The sequence below is a fragment of the Gorilla gorilla genome, chromosome 7 (assembly GCF_029281585.2).
Source record: "Gorilla gorilla gorilla isolate KB3781 chromosome 7, NHGRI_mGorGor1-v2.1_pri, whole genome shotgun sequence".
Taxonomy (NCBI): Eukaryota; Metazoa; Chordata; class Mammalia; order Primates; family Hominidae; genus Gorilla; species Gorilla gorilla.
The window spans coordinates 67,924,398-67,948,074 of NC_073231.2; positions in this window are offsets into that span (position 1 = coordinate 67,924,398).

A 23,677-nucleotide genomic window follows, 5' to 3' on the forward strand; every position below is an offset into this window, starting at 1 on the left:
AGAAATAAGATTATTTTCAGACAAGCAAATGCTAAGAGAATTCATTACCACTAGCCCTGCCTTACAAGAGGTCCTGAAGTGAGTGAAGTGAAGAAAAGACCATCACAAGCCCCCACAAAAACACACTTAAGTATACATACCATTGATACTATAAAGCAACCACACAATCAAGTCTGCATAATAACCAGCTAACAACATGAAGACAGAATCAAATCCACACATATCAATATTAACCTTGAATGTAAACAGATTAAATGTCTCCAATTAAAAGGCACAGATTGGTAAGTTGGGTAAACAAGCAAGACCCAACTCTATGCTGTTTTCAAGAGACTCATCTCACATGCAATGACACATTTTGGCTCCAAGTAAATGGATGGAGAAAAATCTAGCAAGCAAATGGAAGAGAGAAAAAAGCAAGGGTTGCTATTCTAATTTCAGACAAAACAGACTTTAAACTAGCAATGATCTAAAAAGACAAAGAAGGGCATTACATCACAGTAAAGGTTCAATTCAAGACGAAGGCCTAACTATCCTGAATACATATGCACCCAACACAGGAGAACCCAGATTCGTAAAGCAAGTTCTTAGAGATCTACAAAGAGACTTAGATAATCACACAATAATAGTGGGAGACTTCAACACGACTGATAGTATTAGATCACTGAGGCAGAAAACTAACAAAGATATTTGGGACCCAAACTCTGCATTTGACCAAATGGACCCTAGAGACATCTACAGAACTCTCCACTCCAAAACAACAGAATATGCATTCTTCTCATCTGCACACGGCACATACTCTAAAGTCAACCACACAACTGGCCCGTTAAACAATCCTCAGTAAATTAAAAAAAAAATGAAATCATACCTCCAATGCTCTGGGACCACAGAACAAGAAATAAGTGTGGAGATTTCTCAAATAACTTAAAACAGAACTAGTGTTCAACCCAGCAATCCCATTACTGGGTACATACTCAAAGAAATAGAAATTGTTTTACCATAAAGACACGTGCATGTGTATGTTTATTACAGCACTATTGACAACAGTAAGGACATAGAATCAACCTAAATGCCCATCAACAGTAGACTAGATGAAGAAAACATGGTACGTACGCACCATGAAATACTACACAGCCATAAAAAAACCAAGGTCATGTCATTTGCAGCAACATGAATGGAACTGGAGGTCATTATCCCAAGGTGATTAATGTAGGAACAGAAAACCAAATATGGCATGTTCCTACTTATAAGTGGGAGCTAAACATTGAGAACATATAAACATAAAGAAGGGAACAACAGACAACGGAACCTACTTGAAGACAGAGGGTGAGAGGAGGGTGGGGGTTGATAAACTACCTATCAGGCACTATGCTTGTTACCTGGGTGATGAAATAATCTGTACACCAAACCCCCATGACATGTGATTTACCTGTATAACAAACCTGCACATGTACCCCTAAACCTAAAGTAAATATTAAAGAAATGTGAAAAAAATGATTCCACCTTTGTTCACAAAACTATACTTTACCAAATTGTTGTAAACTATAAACAGCTTAAGAAGAAAAAATCCTTAAATCTGGGAAACAATACATTTAAATAAAGAACCAACCATGTTTTGAATAAAAATCATAAAAACATGATCTTTATTAGGCACAGTGGCTCACGCCTATAATCCCAGCACTTTGGGAGGCTGAGGAGAGCAGATCACCTGAGGTCAGGAGTTCAAGACCAGCCTGGACAACATGGTGAAACTCCATCTCTACTAAAAATACAAAAATTAGCCAGGCATGGTGGCGGATGCCTGTAATCCCAGCTACTCAGGACGCTAGGAAGGAGAATCACTTGAACCCAGGAGGTGGAGTTTGCAGTGAGCTGAGATTTTGCCACTGCACTCCAGCCTGGGCAACAGAGCAAAACTCCAACTCAAAAAAAAAAAAAAAAAACAAGATCTTAATCAGTTATTTGATTTCATGTAATTAAATTTTATTTTGCTTGATCAGTTTCTATATTAGAGTTCTGAATATTTTTATTTCGTCCATTGATCTTAACATTACCAGAAATCGGTGTTCGAGGGTACTTGTTAGACTTCTCCATGAAAAGCAATTTTGGACTATAGCTGATTACAAAGCCATTTAAAGAAGAATTCAAAACAGCAACTGTGGATAACAATAACTGAAGATACTATGATAAAAAAACTGATCGAAGTTCACAACTTACAATGAAATTTAGTTATTTTTATTACCTGTGGCACTAAGATAATCAGAATTATGACTGACAATGTCACATTAGGACCATCAGACTTATACATTTTATGTAATCTTTAGGATATTCACATAAATAACATATCCATAAAAATATCATTTTGAAAAAAGATTTAACATTAACAACTAAAATTATGACTGATAACATATTAGATTTTTATGAATTTATATAAAAATTTTTGAAACATTATATCAGTAATATATCCATAAATGTAACTGAAAGAAGATCTAGTATCACTTATCATTTGACAATGCTTCCCATACAATTTACCAAATAAGTCTAATCATTTAATATCGCTGCAAAATGAGAGACACATTCTTTGAGGCTCTCCAGGGGCCCAAAGTTAATTTTAGGTGTAACAGGCTTCACTTAGAATTTTAATCCTGGAGAAGCTTTCCAAAGATGTCAAAGGGTTCAAAATACTTCATCCAAATATATTTAGATCTAAATGTAAGTATTAATAGATCTAAATATATTTAGTCTTTATATAAAATCTCAGGGACCAAAATCAAACTTATTTATGATCACCAATTTGTTTTAGTTTTTATCTTACTTTGAAATGACCTAGACATTTAATGAGTATTTATTACGTAATTTAACACAACAGAGCTTTAAATTTTTAAATTACCTAAAAAGTTTACTTATAAATGCTTATACCATTTACATTTACCTGATTTATTTATTTTTAATCGTTTACCTAGATTACTTGTGGAAACTGAGATATTAAACAAAGCTAGTCATCGTTTGGAATTATTTCTGTTAACCATCTTTAGAGCCTGTGAATATCAGGTGTTCATCTAAGTAAAAACTTTAAAGTTAAATAGATGGACATTTTGCCAATAACTCAGAAGATACAGTTGTTTTCATTAAAACAACAATATTAAATTAGTCAAGTATCAAAAAAATTGCAAAAGGAAAGGTCATTCTGTTTAGGCTGGGTTTAGAGTTTCATAATCTATGTGTCAACATCCAACAGAAACTAATATAAAGCCACATGACCAGCAAAACTGTACGCAGACAACTCTGAAGATATTTCTATCTTGTTAATAATTTTAAAGCCAGCTTAAGTCACGTGAGCTAAAGAGCCATTTTGGGTTAATTACTATATATTTTATATGAGTATTTATTTACCTAAGCCAATCTAAATAAAATTCCTAGAGCATTTCTGGCTGTGCCAGATTTTACCATGTAGATACTACACATAACATAACACATGTATATGTGCATAAACACACCTAAACATTTATACATATGCACAAAGATCTTATACCTTTAATTTTAGAATTTTAGTCATGAAATCACAATACCAACTCTATAGTTAGAAGTTTTTTAGAGAATTTGAATAATGGCCATTTGAGCTCTGAATTTTTCTTGATGTAATTTTGCCCATCAGTTTTAAAACGGGAAGAACAGGCCATAATATGTAGCTGGCTGGAGTCCCAGGAAACCTGGCATGCCTTAATATTTGAGAATCCCATTCCATTTCTTATTAATTTCACAAAAGCAAAGAAAATCCTATAAATCCTGTCAGAGGACCTCAGGAGTTTGGACCAGTGTTTTAGATGGAGTCAACCACCTAGTGGCTTTTAATTAGCCATCCTGTGTCCACCATTTACTATGTTTATGATTACTCTCAGAAAATTTATGGAAACAAGCAAAGGAGAAGAGTCAAACCAAATCAAAAGAAACCAAGATAATAGTGTTCACAAAAATGTTAACCCAGGCTTTCAAATCAACCAAAATTTTAATCTGGGTACATAACCAAAAGTGAATTCACCAGAAATGCCATGCCTCACAGACAAAATGTAAATTATAGAAACAAGAGTGCTCAACCCAGAAGACACGTGTCTTTATATCAGAAAAGACTTACCAGAAAAGACAAAAAGTCTTTTATCATCCCAGGAGGAATGTATGGTTCTTTAGTAAGGTGGCCTCATGCAGACAAAGTCAAGAGCTTCTACCCAAAAGAGGACTCCTCGGCTGAGAGAAGACTCTCCAGGACAGGAAAGGTGAGCCACGGAAGCAGAGAGCCATGGAAGCAGAGAGGCTCAAGTACTGCAAACTGGTTCCAAGAATCTCTGACTCATCCAAATGGGATCCTACTCTAGGTCCCACTTCTGAACACCGTTTATGTCAACATAAATAACAAACAGAGAGAGGCTTTCTGAAAGAAAATGATGTTTATTTGGGACTAGAGCCTTGTGATGGGAATACAGTTACCATAGTTAACTATGTGTGTATTCAGGGAAGTAAAGAATGACAAAGGTTTTTAAAGGAAAAATGAGGAGAATAACATAATTGTTTTGAAATGATTATTCTTGCTATAAAGATCAATAACAATGGTAATGCCAGTCCAAGGTTGGACTTTTTTTTTTAACATGAGTAACTCCATTTTGATTGTGACAATGTTCACAGTCTATACAATGGAAATACCAGTCAGCAACAAAAAGGAACAAACTGTTGATAGATTCTACAACCTGGATGAATCTACAAAATTTATGCTGAGTAAGGAGCCAGTCTCCAAAGGTTACATACTGTATGATTCCATATGTAACATACTTGAAATGACAAAACTGTAGAACTGATTAGTGGTTGACAAACATTTTAAAAAGAGGGGGAGGCTGGGAGCAGATGGGAAGTAGGTGTGGCTATAAAAGGGGAACTTGGGGCCGGCAGCGGTGGCTCATGCCTGTAATCCCAACACTTTGGGAAACCGAGGCAGGCAGATCATGAGGTCTGGAGATCAAGACCATCCTGGCTAACACAGAGAAACCCCGTCTCTACTAAAAATACAAAAATGTAGCTGGGCATGGCAGTGGATGACTGTAATCCTAGCTACTTGACAGAACGAGATTCCGTCTCAAAAAAATAAAAGTGGTGGGGGAGCGGAATATGAGGATTGTGTATGATGGAACTGCTGTGTATCTTGACTGTGTAAGTGTCAATATCCTGGTTGTGACATTGTTCTACAGCTTTACGACATGTTACCATTGAGTGAAACTGGATAAAGGGTATGTGGATTTTCCTGTAGTTGTTTTTTACACTTACATGTCAATCTACAATTATCCTAAAATAAAAACTTGAAATTGAAGAATGGCCCTTTGATTTCATATGTCAATATTCTGAGGCTGGCTCCTAGATATTCGCCTCCATGAGAAGAACTCACCATGTCCCTTCACTCAGGTTTCTCAGGGTCAGATTTCAACCATGAAAAATCCAGCAAGGACAATTAGTAGCTGAAGCTTTTCAGGACCTCTGGAAATATCCAGCCTTGACACTTGCCATGCTCTTTTCCATTTTCAAAGTTTTGTAAGTTCTAACATTAAGATGATTCAAGTCCCACTTTTCCAAGAAGCTCTGCTCAGCTACCCTGGATCTGACTGATTCCCTATCTCTGAGCTCCTCTAACACTGTTCATTTAAAGCCATGCCATCCAGCGTGGTAGCCACTAGCCCCACAAGACTGCAAAGCACTTGAAATGTGCTCATGGAAATTTAGAGGTGCTATAAGGAAAAAATGCAAACCAGATTTGAACTTAGTATTCAAAAAGAATGTAAAACACTTTATTAATTCTAATATTGATTTCATGTTAAAATAATAACATTCTGGATATGCTGGGTTAAATAATTATACTGATCAAATTAATTTCACTTTTTTTGTTTTTTGCTTTTTTGCATGGTTAGTAGAGAACGTAAAATCAGTTTTGGCTTATGTCATGTTTCTATTGGACAGTGATGATCTATACACATTCATTAAGCATCTATGTACATTACTGCAGTCCTTTCTTTTGCAACCATTTAATAGCTACCTACTATTTACTACTTGTATATACTACCTGATGGCAGAAACCATAGGTGGAACAGGCTCACCTTTTCTGCTCACCCTCCTAGCCTATCTTTCTGTATTACATAGACTATAAAGCTAAATTTCAGTTCCCCTGAGTCCTCTGTTGGTAGGTTCGAAACAAGCCCTAGCTTCTGTAATCCGGCTTCGCTGTGAGCAACTTAGCAACAGAAGTGACAAAATGGAGGAAGCAGTCACTGTGGGAGAAGCTTCTGACGGGCACAGCGGCACAGGCACCTAGGTTTCTGGGGCAGTATGGCGGGGTCAAAGGTCTGGTCCTGAGCACCATAGGTGCCAACCCACGGGCCATAGCTGCTGTGCTGCTCTTCCAGACCTCCACACAGTGTGACTTCTTCTGGCTGGGTTGCTCCTCATTGCGTATTCTCTGGAGATGCAGCATCCCTGCCTGGTTCTCAGGCCTTTTCAGAGATTCCATAGCTACAAGTCTGCTTCAATATATTCCCTTATGCTCAGATATACTAAAATAGACAATGGGACCTGTGACTAATCATGCTGACCAAAATCCGTTGTATGTCTCCTGAGGACAAGGACTATTCTATCTCTTTTGAATGTGCATCACTAACATAAAGTGCATCACACAGTAAATAGTTCCATAAATTAATGCTGTTAGTGATAATAATTGAGATCATGTCAGATTCTGCTGCAGAAGAATAGCTATGGGCTTTTCAGAATAAGCATACATAGCGTGAAAGAGATTTTTTCAAAGGTCTCAAGTTTTGTGCTAAAGTGAGAGAATTTTATTTGGCTCATTATGATGTGTTCATAAAAAAAAATTCTGTTGAAAAAAATATCAAGTTACAACTTATATCTTCCTTTCCTCACACTCTGTATATATATATGTGTGTGTGTGTGTGTATATATATATATGTGTGTGTTATATATATACACACACATAACTAATAAGTATTAATCTTTCTGATCACCTAGTTTATTTTTGCACAAAGGATGTTCATCAATGTCCCAATAGTCCATACTCTAAATTCAGAAAGCTAATAATGATATCCTTGTTACTTTGAGTATTAATTCTTATCTGAAGTATGTTGGGAGAGGCAATTCACCATGGCTCTTCACATTCCTGCAGGTCCTTGTTGTGTCTATCAAGAATTCAAGGCCCTTTGCTTACAGAGGTATATATGGGGGGAAAAAAGAATGCAGGGTGCTGAACCTCTTCATCTGAGCCATTTCTCTGCGTTGTGTTTTTAGCGAACAATCTTAAAGAATGTATAATGCCTCCATCTGGGCTCTTTTCAGAGTTCCTCAAGTCAGTTCCTTTAGCACAACACACTCCTTATGTAGGCATCCTTTTGGGCTATTCATCCTTTTGGGACTTAAAGAGTAAGGGAACCAATGCATTCATGCCATTTGCAGTGCTGTGAATAATAAAATCCTTTACCTCTGTCCCAAGAGTCTTGTGTCTTCCGTCAGGATTCATAATACAGTAGCAAAGTAACTTACTTTCTAAGTAAGTGAGGTAAAATCAAATGTCAGACCAAATAACATCTAAAGTTTAAGAGTGACTGTGTTTGATTTCTTAATACCAAATATACAACTTTCAGGCTGTGTGGTAATAACATCAATGTAATTCAAAGGACTGGGTCATTTCTGGGTCTTCAGAAATTAATGTTCTCTAATAAGTGTAATAGAAATGCTTTAAGATCTATCGCCAGAAAGCCTGTTTAATTTTCAGAATCTATTAAAATGTGATTGCATTTTATGCTAACAATTATTACCTTTTGTTCCATTTAATTACCCCGAAAGAGTATTTATAGCTTAATCTTCTTGTTCATTTTCAGCAGAAGAGCATTTGTAAATTGCGATTGCAATATTTTCCTATCTCGGTTACCACTCTTGCTTCAGAAGTGGTTGCTGCCTGGCGCACCTCTATTTACTCATTCATTATATGAACATTTGTTGAGTGTCTGTGTTTCAAAAGGCATTGTGCTGAGTGCAGTGGGGAGCCTAGAGATGTCTAAGGCAGGGTCTCTGCAGTGTGTATTATCCACACGTCTATTGAGTGCGGAGGGGAGAAAACCTAGAGGCAGGGCTTGGGACAGGATGATCCAGCATGAGCTGCCAACATGGAAACTTGTGGGGACAGAAAGCAAGAGTCTACCTGAAGAATAATTGACTTAAGAGGCTTGAGTGGGTACAAGGCTAGAGGCAAGAGAGAAGAAGTTGCAGATAATGATCTTGAGGTTTAAGATTGGGTGCCGTGAATGCTGATGATGCCAACCACTCAAAAGGAGAATTCTGAAAGGAAATCACGTGTGCTGTTTCAGCCACAAGCATCTAGGAAGGGGAGAGAATGTCTCGGAACGCAGAGGAAGTTGGGAAGATGTGAGCTAACCTCTGGGAGGGGTGGGTGGCAAGGTGTGCTCTGTGAATTGTGTGTTCAGGTGATTCCTGGCCTTGTGAGAAGGAGTGATTTCTGCACGGCAGGGTCAGAGAAAAGAGGAGAAAACCTTGTGAACCTCACGTCTGGGAGGAGCATGAGGAAGAGGACTCTAAATGGGAAATGGAAGTAATGATAGGAGAGCGGCAGAGAATCTGTATAATGCAATTCATGCAAAATCAAAGAAGCAGTATCCAATAGTCAATACCCAAATGCTACAGAGAAGACAAAGAAGATTATTCCTAAAAAAATCCACTGATGTGTGACTTGCATCCACAAAGCGAAAGCAGAGCTACACAGGTGAAGGACTGAGCTAAGGTGGGTGGCAGTCCAGAGGCATCTGGTGATGACTGCTAACTCCAAAGGAGCCCTCTAGTTTTTCCTTTTAATCCACAGCAATATGACCTAGATATCCGCAGGCCACACTAGATTCCTTAGCAACAGACATCACCAAAAGGATCAGGAGCTGGAAGTGGAAAGGAGGGAAATGGTGAGCAGCACATGTAGTTGATGGCTGTTGCTTTGGGGTTTCACCTAAATTAGGTGTGACCTGTGTAAAAATGCAGCAGTGTAAATGGATATGATACCAGCAGGCCTATTCAGCAAAAGGGATTTGTATTGCTACAATGTGCTTTCTCTCAGCAACTATGAGGTGTTTCAGGCCCAGGTGATCATGACTGGGCCACACTGCTCCCCATAAGAGAGATCTTGGTGTGTTCATCTGTCCTTGCTGAGATCCAAATGGATTCATTTATAAATGGAATTGATTTCCCTCAACTTCCCCCATTTGCCCACTACCCCAGGCAAACACAGACACACACAGGCAGGAGGCTACTTTCCTTTACTGCAAAGAACAATCTCTGCCTTAGGTCACACCAGATCTAATCTACTTCAGCAGTCTTCATTTAAGATTTTGTCAAAATCTAGCATTTTGTTTTGCTGCATCAAATCCAGCTCAAATGACCCCATCCTCTGACAGGCCCTTCTCAAATACAGTTGAGCAACACTGCCTCTGTTTTAGCTTTGCCCGACATTCTGTAAATGTCAATGTGTTGTTTTTGTAATTGGCTTTGTAAACCAATTGGAAAAAAAGAACTAGGCCCTAAGAATTTTGGGGGACTATGCAACAGGGGCTTTTATTGGACCCTTCAAGAAGGGCTAAGAACTGGGATAACAGACCTCAGCCCAGCTGAGCCCCTGCTCAGTACCCAGCCTCCCTGACTCAGCCACCAGATTCTGCAGCCTCCTCAGTACCCAAGTCTTTGACCCAGTGAAAGCACATTTCCAAGCAAACTAGTTGTTCTGTTCTCCACTGTGACATACCATAAACTTGAGTCACGCATTATATACTTGAATTTCTCCCTCAGCTGCATATTAGTAGGAGTTGTAGTAGTAATATTATTATTTCCACCAATAAAAACAACAGCCAACATTGACTGAGGTTAATCAAGCACTCTGCATGTTCTGAGGACTCTTGCCCCACATCAGTAGTCGTAATAGTGACAATTATCTATGCAGTACCCACCTGATGCAGGTGTTTTACCCATGGCATCTTTTCTAATCCTCAAAACAATTTTATGAGGTAGCTATTGTTATCCCTATCTCACAGGTTAAGAAACACCAGTGGTTGCTGGCGAGATGGCCGAATAGGAACAGCTCCAGTCTGCAGCTCCCAGGGAAATCAATGCAGAAGGCGGGTGATTCCTGCATTTCCAACTGAGGTACCCAGTTCATCTCAATGGGACTGGTTGGAGAGTGGGTGCAGCCCAAGGAGGGCAAGCCAAAGCAGGGTGGGGCATCCCGTCACCTGGGAAGCTCAAGGGGCTGGGGAACTCCCTCTCCCAGGCAAGGGAAGCCATTAGGGACTGTACCGTGCACTCCAACCCAGATACTGCACTTTTCCCATGGTCTTCACAACCTGCAGACCAGGAGATTCCTTCCGTGCCTACACCATCAGGGCCCTGGGTTTCCAGCACAAAACTGGGCAGCTGTTTGAGCAGACACCGAGCTAGCTGCAGGAGTTTTCTTTCATACCTCGGTGGCACCTGGAACCAGTGAGACAGAACCGTTCACTCCCCTGAAAGGGGGCTGAAGCCAGGGAGCCAAGTAGTCTGGCTTGGTGGGTCCCACCCCCACGGAGCCCAGCACACTAAGACCCATTGGGTTGAAATTCTAATGCCAGCATAGCAGTCTGAAGTCAACCTGGGATGCTTGAGCTTGGTGGGGAGAGGGACGTCTGCCGTTACTGAGGCTTGAGTAGGAGGTTTCACCCTCACAGTGTAAACAATGCCAAGGGAAGTTCAAACTGGGTGGAGCCCAGCCCCGCTCAGCAAGGCCCCTGTGCCCAGATTGTCTCCTCTCTGAGCAGGACATATCTGAAAAAAAGGCAGCAGCCCCAGTCAGGGACTTATAGATAAAACCCCCACCTCCCTGGGACAGAACACCTTGCAGAAGGGGCAGCTGTGGGTGCAGCTTCAGCAGACTTAAACGTCCCTGCCTGGCAGCTCTGAAGAGAGCAGCAGATCTACCAGCACAGTGTTCAAGCTCTGATAAGGGACAGACTGCCTCCTGAAGTGGGTCTCTGACCCCCATGTATCCTGACTAGGAGACACCTCCCAGTAGGGGCCAACAGATACTTCATACAGGAGAGCTCTGGCTGGCATCTGGTGGGTGCCTCTCTGGGAAGAAGCTTCCAGAGGAAGGAAAAGACAGTAATCTTTGCTGGTCTGCAGCCTCCGCCAGTGATACACAGGCAAGCAGCATCCGGAGCGGACCGCCAGCAAACTCCAGCAGACCTGCAGCAGAGGGGCCTTACTGTTAGAAGTAAAACTGACAAACAGAAAAGAATATTATCAACATCAACAAAAAGGACATCCACTCAGAGACCCCATCTGAAGGTCACCGACTTCAAAGACCAAAGGTAGATAAATCCACAAAGATGGGGAGAAACCAGCGCAAAAAGGCTGAAAATTCCAAAAACCAGAACATCTTTTCTCCTCCAAAGGACCACAACTCCTCACCAGCAAGGGAACAGAACTGGATGGAGAATAAGTTTGACAAATTGTTAGAAGTAGGCTTCAGAAGGTGGGTAATAACAAACTCTCCAAGCTAAAGGAGCATGTTCTAACCCAATGCAAGGAAGTTAAAAACCTTGAAAAAAGGTTAGGGGAGTTGATAACTAGAATAACCAGTTTAGAGAAGAACACAAATTACCTGATGGACCAGACAAACACAGCATGAGAACTTCGTGAAGCATCCACAAGTATCAATAGCCGAATGGATCAAGCAGAAGAAAGGATATCAGAGACTGAAGATCAACTCAATGAAATAAAGTGAGAAAACAAGATTAGAGAAAAAATAGTGAAAAGAAATAAACAAAGCCCCCAAGAAGTATGGGACTATGTGAAAAGACCAAATCTATGTTTGGTTGGTGTGCCTGAAAGTGATGGGAGAATGGAACTAAGTTGGAAAACACTCTTCAGGATATTATCCAGGAGAAATTCTCCAACCTAGCAAGACAGGCCAACATTCAAATTCAGGAAATACAGAGAACACTACAAAGATACTCCTTGAGAAGAGCAACCCCAAGACACATAATCGTCAGATGCACCAAGGTTGAAATGAAGGAAAAAATGTTAAGGGCAGCCGGAGAGAAAGGTCGGCTTACCCACAAAGGGAAGCCCATCAGGCTAACAGCGGATCTCTCAGCAGAAACCCTATAAGCCAGAAGAGAGTGGCCAATATTCAACATTCTTAAAGAAAAGAATTTTCAACCCAGAATTTCATATCCAGCCAAATTAAGCTTCATAAGCAAAGGAGAAATAAAATCCTTTACAGACAAGGAAATGCTGAGAGATTTTGTCACAATCAGGCCTGCCCTACAAGTGCTCTGAAGAAAGCACCAAACATGGAAAGGAATAACCAGTACCAGCCACTGCAAAAACATCAAATTGTAAAGATCATCGATGATATGAAGAAACTGCATCAACTAACGTGCAAAATAATCAGCTAGCATCAAAATGGCGGGATCAAATTCGCACATAACAATATCAGCCTTAAATGTAAATGGGCTAAATGCCCCAATTAAAAGACACAGACTGGCAAATTGGATAAAGAATCAAGACCCATTGGTGTGCTGTATTCAGGAGACCCATCTCATGTGCAAAGACACACATAGACTCAAAATGAAGGGATGGAGGAAGATTTACCAAGCAAATGGAAAGTACGAAAAAGCAGGGGTTGCAATCCTAGTACCTGATAAAGCAGACCTTAAACCAACAAAGATCAAAATAGACAAAGAAGGGCATTACATAATGGTAAAGGGATCAATGCAACAAGAAGAGCTAACTATCCTAAATATATATGCACCCAATACAGGAGCACCCAGATTCATAAAGCAAGTTCTTAGAGATCTACAAAGAGACTTAGACTCCCACACAATAATAGTGGGAGACTTTAACACCCCACTGTCAATGTTAGACAGATCAATGAGAGAGAAAATTAACAAGGATACCCAGGACTTGAACTCAGCTCTGGATCAAGTGGACCTAATAGAAATCTACAGAACTCTCCACCCCAAATCAACAGAATATACATTCTTCTCAGCACCACATCACACTTATTCCAAAATTGACCACGTAGTTGGAAGTAAAACACTCCTCAGCAAATGCAAAAGAATGGAAATTATAACAGTCTCTCAGACAACAGTGCAATCAAATTAGAACCCAGGATTAAGAAACTCACTCAAAACTGCACAACTACATGGAAACTGAACAATCTGCTCCTGAATGACTCCTGGGTAAATAACAAAATTAAGGCAGAAATAAAGATGTTCTTGGAAACCAATGAGAACAAAGACAAAACATACCAGAATCTCCGGACGCATTTAAAGCAGTGTGTAGAGGGAGATTTATAGCACTAAATTCCCACGAGAGAAAGCAGGAGAGATCTAAAATTGACACCCTAATATCACAATTAAAAGAACTAGAGAAACAAGAGCAAACAAATTCAAAAGCAGCAGAAGACGAGAAATAACTAAGATCAGAGCAGAACTGAAGGAGATAGAGACATGAAAAACCCTTCAAAAAATCAGTGAATCCAGGAGCAGGTTTTTTGAAAAGAACAACAAAATAGATAGACCACTAGCCAGACTAATAAAGAAGAAAAGAGAGAAGAATCAAATAGATGCAATAAAAAATGGTCAAGAGGATAGCACCACTGATCCCACAGAAATACAAGCTACCATCAGAGAATACTATAAACAACTCTACACAAATAAACTAGAAAATCTAGAAGAAATGAATAAATTCCTGGACACATACACCCTCCCAAGACTAAACCAGGAAGAAATTGAATCCCTGAATAGACCAATAACAAGTTCTGAAATTGAGGCAGCAGTTAATAACCTACCAACCAACAAAAGTCCAGGACCAGACAGATTCACAGCCGAATTCTACCAGAGGTACAAAGAGGAGATGGTACCATTCCTTCTGAAACTATTTCAATCAATAGAAAAAGAGGGAATCCTCCCTAACTCATTTTATGAGGCCAGCATCATCCTGATACCAAAACCTGGCAGAGACACAACAACAAAAGAAAATTTCAGACAAATATCCCTGATGAAAATCGATGCAAAAATCCTCAATAAAATACTGGCAACCCGAATCCAGCAGCACATCAAAAAGCTTATCCACCATGATCAAGTTGACTTCATTCCTGGGATGCAAGGCTGGTTAAACACATGCAAATCAATAAACGTAATCCATCACATAAACAGAACCAAAGACAAAAACCACATGATTATTTCAATAGATGCAGAAAAGGCCTTTGACAAAATTCAGCAGCCCTTCATGCTAAAAATTCAATAAACTAGGCATTGATGGAATGTATCTCAAAATAATAAGAGCTATTTATGACAAATCCACAGCCAATATGGCTGAAATGGCAAAAACTGGAAGCATTCCCTTTGAAAACCGGCACAAAACAGGGATGCCCTCTCCCACAACTTCTATTCAACATAGTGTTGGAAGTTCTGGCCAGCGCAATCAGGCAAGAGAAAGAAATAAAGGGTATTCAATTAGGAAAAGAGGAAGTCAATTGTCTCTGTTAGAAAACTCCATCGTCTCAGACCAAAATCTCCTTAAGCTGATAAGCAACTTCAGCAAAGTCTCAGGATACAAAATCAATGTGCAAAAATCACAGGCATTCCTATACACCAATAACAGACAGAGAGCCAAATCATGAGTGAACTCCCATTCACAATTGCTACAAAGAGAATAAAATACCTAGTAATACAACTTACAAGGGACGTGAAGGACCTCTTCAAGGAGAACTACAAACCACTGCTCAAGGAAATAAGAGAGGACACAAACAAATGGAAAAACATTCCATGCTTATGGATAGGAAGAATCAATAAATGACCATACTGCCCAAAGTAATAATATAGATTCAATGCTATTCTCATCAAGCTACCATTGACTTTCTTCACAGAATTAGAAAAAACTACTTTAAATTTCATATGGAACCAAAAAAGAGCCTGTGTAGCAAGACAATCCTAAGCAAAAAGAACAAAGCTGGAGGCATCACACTACCTGACTTCAAACTATACTGCAAGGCTACAGTAATCAAAACAGCATGATACTGCTACCAAAACAGATATATAGACCAATGGAACAGAACAGAGGCCTCAGAAATAACACTACACATCTACAACCATCTGATCTTAGACAAACCTAACAAAACCAAGCAATGGGGAAAGGATTCTCTGTTTTATAAATGGCGCTGGGAAAACTGGCTAACCATATGAAGAAAGTTGAAACTGGATCCCTTTCTTACACCTTATACAAAAATTAATTCAAGATGGATTAAAGACTTAAATGTAAGACCTAAAACCATAAAAATCCTCGAAGAAAACCTAGGCAATACCATTCAGGGCACAGGCATGGGCAAAGACTTCATGATTAAAACACCAAAAGCGATGGCAACAAAAGCCAAAATAGACAAATGAGATCTGATTAAACTAAAGAGCTTCTCCACAGCAAAAAAAAACTGTCATCAGAGTGAACAGGCAACCTACAGAAAGGGATTTATGCAAATCTATCCATCTGACAAAGGGCTAATATCCAGAGTCTACAAAGAACTTAAACAGACTTACAAGAAAAAACACAAAAAACTCCATCAAAAAGTGGGCAAAGGATATGAGCAGACACTTCTCAAAAGAAGACATATATGCAGCCAACAAACATAAGAAAAAAAATTTCATCATCACTGGTCATTAGAGTAATGCAAATCAAAACCACAATGAGATACCATCTCACGCCAGTTAGAATGGCGATCATTAAAAAGTCAGGAAACAACAGGTGCTGGAGAGGATGTGGAGAAACAGGAACGCTTTTATGCCATTGGTGGGAGTGTAAATTAGTTCAACCATTGTGGAAGACAGTGTGGCGATTCCTTAAGGATCTAGAACTAGAAATACCATTTCACCCAGCAATCCCATTACCAGGTATATACCCAAAGGATTATAAATCATTCTACTATAAAGAGGCATGCACACTTATGTTTATTGAGGCACTGTTCACAATAGCAAAGACTTGGAACCAACCCAAATGCCCATCAATAGTAGACTGGATAAAGAAACTGTGGCATATATACACCATGGAATACTATGCAACTGTAAAAAAGGATGAGTTCATGTCCTCTGCAGGGACATGGATGATGCTGGAAACCATCATTCTCAGCAAACTAACACAAGAACAGAAAACCAAACACCACATGTTCTCACTCATAAGTGGGAGTTGAACAATGAGAACACATGGACACAGGGAGGGGAACATCACACACCGGGGCCTGTCAGGGAGTTGGGGGCTAGGGGAGGGATAGCATTAAGAGAAATACTTAATGTAGATGATGGGTTGAAGGGTGCAGTAAACCACCATGGCACATGTATACCTATGTAACAAACCTGCATGTTCTGCACATGTATCCCAGAACTTAAAGTATAATAAAAAATTAATAAATAAATAAAAATTAAAATAAAATTTAAAATAAAAAAAACACCATCAATACCCACAACAGAAAACCTCTCAGCCACACACCACATCAGAGGCAGAGCCGAGAGTCAGGCCTCAGGTCAGTGTGGCTCCAAAGGCCTCTCCTGGTCCTCTGGTTATTCTCCTAGTTGATGGCTTGGGCACTGTTCTCATGTTCTTGGGGCTCCTCCTGCTCCTTCTTGCTCTGATCCTTGCCATCTCCATCTTCAAGGCTGAGAGCCCCTGCACACCAGTGACTCCAGGTGTCTAGAGCCACTCAGACCACAGCCAGTTCCCGCTCGATGGCCAGGCCTCCACTGGGGGCAGGGTCAGAGCCCAGCTCTGGGGCACCATCAAAGGACGCAGGCAGAAGTTCCTCAAACACTCTATATGGCCTTGGTTACAAAAGAGAAGGTGCCCAATCAGGATTTCTAAAAATAGAATTGTATTTTGTACCTGTTTCTAGGTGATGGAGTATATGTCAGGAAAAACAATTACAAGATGTTTAACCAACACAGAGTACCATTTCAAAATAAAAGGTATTGGATTATATGGAATATTGAACAAAAACCCACGGTTGGTATGTATTTGCCATCCCCCACGGCTTACATGTCACTGTCCCTCAGGCCCACCTTTGAGATGCCAGGGGATGTCTATGCCTGTGTTGATCCTGGCCCTGACCAGCGTAAGCAGCCATTACTGCGATGGGCCCCATGCTTAATGAAAATTCAGCAGGCCATACTTCTCCTTGTACAAGAGGTCAGGGGGCCAGGACAGGAGTGACCCACCAGGCTGGTCACTTGGGCTGAAATTCTCTCACCCAAAGCACTGAGCTGGCCCGGGTCTGAGGAGGTTGCACAGCGGTAAGGTAATTGGAGACTCTGGAGGTTCGGAGACAGGAAGAGTCCAGGGTCACACTAGGGCGGGTACTGCACACATGTCAGGAGATCGAATGCGGTCCTGGAATACAGGGACTTGGGAATCCCAGGCACACTCCGGGTCCCTCCCCAAGTTACACGGCACCACTGAGAGCCCTGGGCAGGGAGCAGCTACCACAGTGGGAAACCTGCTGCCTCAGGAGGCCTGGGCCCCCAGGGAAGTGCAGAAAGACGCAAAAAGGGCAATGGAGGCACCAGCAGCATGTTGTAAAATCTTGCCTGCAACAAATCGTATCTGGAAGGGAGAGCAGAATTCTCACCTTGAAACTTGAATCTTCCTCCACTTTGGTTCCTAGTCCCTAGAAGAACTCCTGTGTCATGTAGCAAATGTAATTTGAAACCAGCCTTGACTCCTTTATGATTTGTTTCTTTATGTGTGGAAATATGTACCAATTTCAAGCAATTAATGTAAAGTGTCAGGACATACTATTGCTAAGCCTAGAGCTGTTAATAAAACAAACAATATATACAAGGCTCTTCCTTCTGGGGGCCAGAGTCTGAAATGGATCTCACTGGGCTGAAAGCAAGGTGTCGGCGGGGCTGCCTCCCTCTGAGGCTGTAGGAGGGAATCTGTTTCCGTGTCCCCTAGAGCCTTAGAGCATGTACTTAGTGCAGGCCCTGCTTTGAGAAACTTCTTTTTCGGGAGATAACACATGGAATTTTATGAACCACTCATAAAGTTCCCTTCTCTTACAAGGAGCCCAGCACAAAGCAAGCCTAAATGGAAGGCCGTGGGGCCTGGCACTGTTCGTTTTATGTGTCAACTTGGCCCAGCCACAGCCCTCCGCTGTTCCAACCTACATCTAGGTTTCCTGTGAAGGTCTCCTGCACGTGCCATTAAAGTTCAAAATCAGTTGACTATAGATAAGGGAGATTATCCTAGACCATCCCGGTGGACCCAAGGCAACCCACTGAAAGGCCTGACCAAGGCTTCCCTGAGGAAGAAGGAATTCCGCCTGTGGACAGCAGCTTCTCACAGAAAGAGGTCCAGCTGCCCTGCCTGAGGCCTGCCCTGTGTGTCTGCACCTGCACACTCAGCCCCACAAGCGTGTGAGCCAATTCCTCACCATCAATCTCTTTTTTTTTTTTTTTTTTTTTGAGATGGAGTCTCTCTCTGTTGCCCAGGCTGGAGTGCAGTGGCGCGATCTCAGCTCACTCAAAGCTCCTCCTGGGTTCACGCCATTCTCCTGCCTCAGCCTCCCAAGTAGCTAGGACAAGAGGCACCCGCCACCACACCTGGCCAATTTTTTGTATTTTTTTCTTTTTTCTTTTTCTTTTTGTTTTTCTTTTTTTTTTAGTAGAGATAGGATTTCACTGTGTTAGCCAGGATGGTCTCAATCTCCTGACCTCGTGATCCACCCGCCTCGGCCTCCCAAAGTGCTGGGATTACAGGCGTGAGCCACCGTGCCTGGCCTCCTCGCCATCAATCTCTTAATACATCCGTTTCCCGTTCCTCTTCTCCGGCGGGGCCCTGCCTGGTGCTACAAGGACTGCTGTGGGCATAGGTCAGGGATGCCCCCTCCCGTGGTCACAGTGAGGACAACCGGGCACCGGAGGGGCATCAAGGTAAAGTCCAGGATAACAAGAGCAGGAAGTCCAAACTAAAGCAAAATTGCCAAGGAGTAGGCAGGGTTGAGAGAGCATCCTCCAAGAATCAAAACGAGGGAGGGCTCACGGACCCAGAAAGGCGGAGCTCAGAAGCTAGGGGATGGCTGGGATCTAGGATCATGCCAGACAGGGCAGGGCTCGGCTATGGTGAGTAAGGCACTGGGCTCAGGCCAAGAAAACTCAGTCATCAAGATAAATATCTTAATACCATACTTTAAAAATAAAAATGAATGCACAAAATCTAGGATGAACCAAATATAAAACTTTTAAAGAAAGACGGGATCAGAAAGATCCAAATGCTGTCGGTGGCTGAATTATGTATACCAGCCCAGTGGTCTCTGAAATTTCGTTTTGTCTGGTGGGCCTGGCTGCTGGTCTCTTAGGACCTAGGGGAGGTTGCAGATGGTCTTCCTCAAGCTTGTGGTTCAAACACTGTTGGACAAATACCAGAAGGAAGTGGTGACCTAGTAAACCTGCCAAAGTTATGGTACAAAAGCACACAAACTGAGATGCTAGTCCACCAGCTGGATGAGCAGCAGGGCAAGATATGGAGCCGGGTTTGGAAACGGAGGGCAAAGAACTTGGAGAGAAAAGTGGCAGAGCAGAGAGAGACTGGGGCACCATGGCACAGAGACTTAAATAGCACACAAGGGAAGACCTCCATCGGTAACCACTGTGGGAAAGTGTTTCTTTAACTAATTAGAAACAGCATGATACCATTTGACTGTGGTTTGTTTGAAAATTAACTGAGTCCGGCCGGGCGCCGTGGCTCACGCCTGTAATCCCAGCACTCTGAGAGGCCGAGGCAGGCAGATCACAAGGTCAGGAGATCGAGAGCATCCTGGCTAACACAGGGAAACATCATCTCTACTAAAAAAAAAAAAAATACAAAAAATTAGCCAGGCGTGGTGGTGGGTGCCTGTAGTCCCAGCTACTTGGGAGGCTGAGGCAGGAGAATGGCGTGAACTCAGGATGTGGAGGTTGCAGTGAGCCGAGATCACACCACTGCACTCCAGCCTGGGCGACAAAGCGAGACTCCATCTCAAAAAAAAAAAAAAAAAAAGAAGAAGAAAATTAACTGAGTCCAAATCAATGCAAGTTAGAATGCAAAAACAAAAACAAAAACAAAAAAAAAGCACTTTACCGAGTTAAGGGGAGTTAAGAGCATTTTGGTTTTTTTCTTCTTTACTCTCTTCACTTCATAAGAATGAAACACTAATATTTAATATTTTTGGGGTTTTTTGAGTGCCTTGAGACAGCATGGATTTATTTTCTCATAGTTCTGGGGCCCAGAGTCTGAAATGGGTTTCACTGGGCTGAAATCAAGGGGTTGCCCAGGCTGGATCTCTCTGGAGGCTCTAGGGGAGAATCTCTTTCCTTACCTCTTCCAACTTCTGGGGGCTGCCTGCATGCCTAGGCTTGCAGTCCCTTCCTTGCATCCCTTCAACCTCTTTTTCTTAATTCTTAATTTTTAATTTTTGTGGGTATATAGTAGGTGTGTATATAATATTTAATATTTATGTAACAGCACTTTGCTATTGTGATGTATTAGGAACCAACCAAATATGAAATGTGGTATAGCTCAGGAGAAGCCAATCAGCGGGAGATATTGGGTGCACACTCATGTACAAACACACACACACACTCATGCACATGCACACTTACATGCAACTCCCTCCCCCATTGTCCTCAGATACACTGCTTATTCAGAATTAGTCAGGACAAGAATATTCCCCTTTCTAATGCACAAAAACGTATTTATTATATAGGGTAAACATGGTAAGATTTCTTTTTACATATTATTTCTATTATTGCTATATTTACATTATTACCAAAAAATGAACAAATATAATACATAATTAAATAACACTGTTGTTTTATATTGATTTTACTTATATTGGATATTAAAAATCATAACTATCAAAAGTGCATGTCATCAATAGGTGAATGGCAAGTTTTGCCCCAAACTTATTATTTCCAGGCCAGGCACAGCGTGGTGGCTCACGCCTGTAATCCCAGCACTTTGGGAGGCCAAGGCAGACAGATTGCTTGAGGCCAGGAGTTTAAGACCAGCCTGGCAAACATGGCTAAAAGCTGTCTGTACTAAATTATACAAAAAATTAGGCCTGTGGTGGCACAGGCCTGTGATCCCAGCTTCTTGGAAGGCTGAAGCACGAGAACTGCTTGAACCCAGGAGATGGAGGTTGCAGTGAGCTGAGATCACACCCCTGCACTCCAGCCTGGATGACAGACCAAGACTCTGTCTCCAAAAAAAAAAAAAATTATTATTTCCTTTATAAAGTGCTTCACATACCCGAAATATGTGATTCTCATAGCAATTCATGCTCACACACTATTAATTATTGGTAATACCAAATAGTAAGATTTCTATGTAAAAATAACTATATTCAGTAATATATGTGTCTAATTTAAAATAATAAATTCCATACAATTATTATTAGAAGGTAGGCACAGCCGTTACAAATAATGGATCAGACAGTTACCCTAATGAATACATGAGCCACATTTCCAAGTCCTGCAAGGCCAGGGAGTGCGGGCACATTGGAAGTCCACACTGCAGATTTCTAAGGGCTGAACTGAGTCAAAGGCATTTCGGTTTGACTGCAGACACTGTCCTTTTCCAGCTTGTGATCTTGTTCACGTTAATTCCTCTGAACCCATTGCTCACATGCAAAATGGAGATTGTTAAAATAATTTTCCTTAGTTATTATGAGGATTATAAGAAAAATGTGTACAAAGTGCCACTGGCATAAGATCTGGCACTTTAAATAAATGTTTGTTTCTTTTCTTTGCTGGCTGAAGAAAGTGGTAGGGGGAAAGCCTTTTTTCATTTCTCATGAGGATTTAACAAGGACTCTAATATGTGGGCCCTGTATTTCTAAACTTGAAATGATGTGTTTCTGAGAACTTAGAGCACTCAGGGCAGCAGCTGTCTGATCTTGTGAAGTCCTCTAAGGAAAGGCTCACCCCAGGGGCATCCAAAAACCTCTGAAGCCCCAGCACAGCTGTGCGCTGGACTCTTTGGCTCTGGCTAAGGGACACATGAAAGCCCAGAAGGACACCGAATGTCTTCATCAGGGTTGGCCAAGAGGCAGAGTGAGCAAAGCCGTAGGCATCTCATATCCTAGCGATTTCAAGGGCATAAAACACACCACTCATCCTTAATCATGTTTCATGTTTCTGCTTGAGCATCATTTAATAACCTTCAAATACTATGACTATTTGTATGGATGTCATATCCACTTGATTGAATCATGTAAATGAGTCAGACCTACTCCAAGTAAACTTTCTAAGGGGCCATCTCTGAGAAATCTGGACTGAAATCATGACAATTATTTTTATATACAATAAATATTTACCAATAAGTATCTATAAATACCCACATGTATTTTTTTCTCTAGAAAATCAGATACAGTTTTGAATGTAAGTAGTTTACTTATAACTCTTTGAGTACAAGAACTTTGACTCAGGGTTTGTTTGTTTTTTCTTTAGCACTTTCCTATTATAATGTGAGTGTAATTTAAAATCTCTCTAAAGTACTAAAGCAACCAACAGGGTTGACAGGTGTTGACAAGTCTGTTTAATTGACTCTGATAAAGAATGACATATACAGTACTCAGAAAACAGTTGTTGAATGAATGAATTGCCAGGGTAAGGAGTTAGGTAAAAGGCAAAATTGTGTGGGGAAGAAAATTAATTTACGGAGAGGTTAGGGATCTTATTCTGTTTCGTGTGTCCGTTACAAGTCTCTTAAATTCTCTCAGTCTCAAATCTTTTATCTGCAAAATGAGGATTCTCTTACTAATGCTACAAATTATCATAAGGATTAAATTTTATGTCATGCCTAAATGGTGCAGTACAGCATTGTAATAAATGTCAGTCTCCTCAATTCTGCAGGGAGATACAGTAAAACACTACAAAGGTAAAAATTAGTGAGTCATCATTGCAAAACTATTTGTAAAGGTGAATGTCAAAGGGACCATGATGACACTGGATTTTCCCTCATCACAGTATGAGTCAACAATCAGCTAGTTGCAAAAGACTAAAATCCAACTAGACTAGTTAGAAAAAGAAGGGTTTCCTGGAATTTTCAAAAACCTTGAGAAAGTCAGGTGTAGAGGGATTTACGTTAGCACCAGGGATTTCTGTCTAGGATTTTTCTGCTTTTTTGTATGTTGACTTCATTCTCTCTTCCATATGACCAGAGTTAAAACAGGGAACTGAGAAAGAAAAGCATAAACCCTGGAGTGCTGGATTGGAAGGAACTACAGGTATCATATCAGTATGACTGGTTTTTTTGTGGTTTTGGGGTCTTGCTCTGTGGCCTAGGCTAGAGGGCAGCGTCATGATTATAGCTCACTGTAGCCTCAAACTCCTGGGCCCAAGCGATCCTCCTAGCTCAGCCTCCCGAGTACTGGGACTACAGGCATGCACTACCACACCCAGCTAATTTTATTTTTATTTCTGTAGAGATGGGGCCTTGCTTGTTTTTTATAGATATACAAATATAGGCATGTGTTGTGTGCATGTATCTCCTCACAAAGTATGTATTAGTTACAGAGAGG